A 2,500-nucleotide genomic window follows, 5' to 3' on the forward strand; every position below is an offset into this window, starting at 1 on the left:
TAACCCAACACACGTTGGGCCTTAACCCAACACACGTTGGGCCTTAACCCAACACACGTTGGGCCTTAACCCAACACACGTTGGGCCTTAACCCAACACACGTTGGGCCTTAACCCAACACACGTTGGGCCTTAACCCAACACACGTTGGGCCTTAACCCAACACACGTTGGGCCTTAACCCAACACACGTTGGGCCTTAACCTGCTCTGTAATTGTCATACGACGCGTTAAATTAGTGTAGTGTTGCCTAACTGCAACCCCCGCAATATAGTTTGCTACTCGCACTGCCCGGTCCCCCAGTGTATCGCTTCATGTTAAACACCTTGCAGCTATACACTGTAATGTGGATGGCAGCAGGACGTACATGCTCAATGCCCTTTGCAGTTGTTCATTGGCATTTGCAGTTGTTCATTGGCATTCGCATGTGCGAAGCACTTAGCCTACGCTGTGGTACGGCCTGTGTCAACTGTCCGCTGATGTTGTACGTCCAAATCACACACTGTACTGCACATTGGTCCTCATGTACTGAATGATACATCGTGGTACATGTGACCGTACAACGACTGCGCCAACAACGGCGAACCATGCGGTCCAAATGTTGTGCACTCAGCTACGTGTCGTCTCCCTATAAGAGCTGGATTGCAGTGTGGTATGCCCTGGATGGCGATCAGCATGAGCCGTCTGTTGATGTAGTGGCGCGTGTTGTCAGACGTAGTCGTCTCTTCTCACACACCGTGATAGCATGGTGCACTGCGTTCCACATCTGCGACATGCGACAGAGGCCGGTTGACAGTCGTTCGCGCAATGGACATCGCATACGTACGGGGGCCACCTTCCACGTGTTCGCGAAGCGTGCACATGTTGTTGCGTGTATGTGGGCAGACATAGTGTGTCGTGACACCTGACACAGGCATGCAACAATCGTTGAATTTGCAAATGGCGATGGACGCCTACGTTTGCTGGTGACGTTATGCAAATGAACAACTGGTAAACCGTTGTGGTGCGGTTGTTCTCGCTAGAGGTGAATCAGTGATGGCGACGATCGGTTGAGCTACCAACCGGTTGTTCCAGCGATACCCACCATGCCCACGAACGTGAATGGCATCTGGGTGTGAAGCGATACGCGGCGGTGGCTGGGTGGGACCGTCCCCGGCCGGTGAGGGGGGGCCTCCCGGCGTGCTGGCCGCGCGGTGCGTGGGCGCACGCGCTACAGCCGGCTGGTGGGGGCGGCCAGTGGCAGGCGCGCCGGCCGACGGAGGCGGCAGGCGGCGCAGCTGCGCGCCGGCGCACCCTGCACGCGGCGCCGTGCGGCCAAAGTAGGTCCTCGCGGGCCCGGTGCGAAGCGCGGTGGACATCTGCAGTGTGCTGGTCCGATTGAGGACTGTGTGCGCTGAGGATGCGCCGCCGCCCGGCGCTCGGCGCCGCGACGCCGTCTGCTGCTCGGTCGCCTCTGCGGTTCTCGCAGGTGGTTTGTATCGCAGCTGTGCGGACGTGTTGGCGCGTGCGCTGTGCTGGGAGAGTTCGCTTCGGCACCCAAGTGGGGCTTTTGTCCTTCTGTGGCGCTGGCGTTGGAGCTGCCGGTCACCGTAGGTGGCGCGTGTTGTCTCCCGCCGGCAATGCCACGACAGCACGCTCCCGGGCCTCTGTCGGCAGCGGCAAGCTCAGTTGGGAGCACGGGTGGTCGCACCTAAAGCGTCTACTCGCCAAACTCCGGGCGATTGCGCCTCTCTCGAACCCGACCAAGTACTTAGGACGGCGCTGCGCGCCGCCGGGACCTGAGAGGGTTTCGAGGTGTATTGTGCAGGGGAGCTCAGCCTCCTCCTGTTTGCAGAATAATTGAGCGGACGCTTGCGTGTTCGCGCGGGCCCCCCGGGACACACTCCCGGGCGGCCGGCTGCTCAGCTCTAGGTTGACGCAGCTCCCTGGTTGATCCTGCCAGTAGTCATATGCTTGTCTCAAAGATTAAGCCATGCATGTCTCAGTACAAGCCGCATTAAGGTGAAACCGCGAATGGCTCATTAAATCAGTTATGGTTCCTTAGATCGTACCCACGTTACTTGGATAACTGTGGTAATTCTAGAGCTAATACATGCAAACAGAGTCCCGACCAGAGATGGAAGGGACGCTTTTATTAGATCAAAACCAATCGGTCGGCTCGTCCGGTCCGTTTGCCTTGGTGACTCTGAATAACTTTGGGCTGATCGCACGGTCCTCGTACCGGCGACGCATCTTTCAAATGTCTGCCTTATCAACTGTCGATGGTAGGTTCTGCGCCTACCATGGTTGTAACGGGTAACGGGGAATCAGGGTTCGATTCCGGAGAGGGAGCCTGAGAAACGGCTACCACATCCAAGGAAGGCAGCAGGCGCGCAAATTACCCACTCCCGGCACGGGGAGGTAGTGACGAAAAATAACGATACGGGACTCATCCGAGGCCCCGTAATCGGAATGAGTACACTTTAAATCCTTTAACGAGTATCTATTGGAGGGCAAGTCTGG

The 2,500-nt window shown here is 57.5% G+C and overlaps 1 non-coding gene across 1 annotated transcript in view; it reads left to right on the top strand.

Moving 5' to 3' along the window:
• Positions 1–1,920: 1,920 nt before the first annotated feature.
• LOC124571433 overlaps positions 1,921–2,500 on the top strand; it is a 1,910-nt gene continuing 1,330 nt past the window's right edge. Inside the window, exon 1 of the ribosomal RNA XR_006971863.1 lies at positions 1,921–2,500. This exon is cut by the window's right edge and continues 1,330 nt beyond it. This is a non-coding gene — a ribosomal RNA (small subunit ribosomal RNA).

This window comes from Schistocerca americana, unplaced genomic scaffold, assembly GCF_021461395.2.
Source record: "Schistocerca americana isolate TAMUIC-IGC-003095 unplaced genomic scaffold, iqSchAmer2.1 HiC_scaffold_170, whole genome shotgun sequence".
NCBI classification, from domain to species: Eukaryota; Metazoa; Arthropoda; class Insecta; order Orthoptera; family Acrididae; genus Schistocerca; species Schistocerca americana.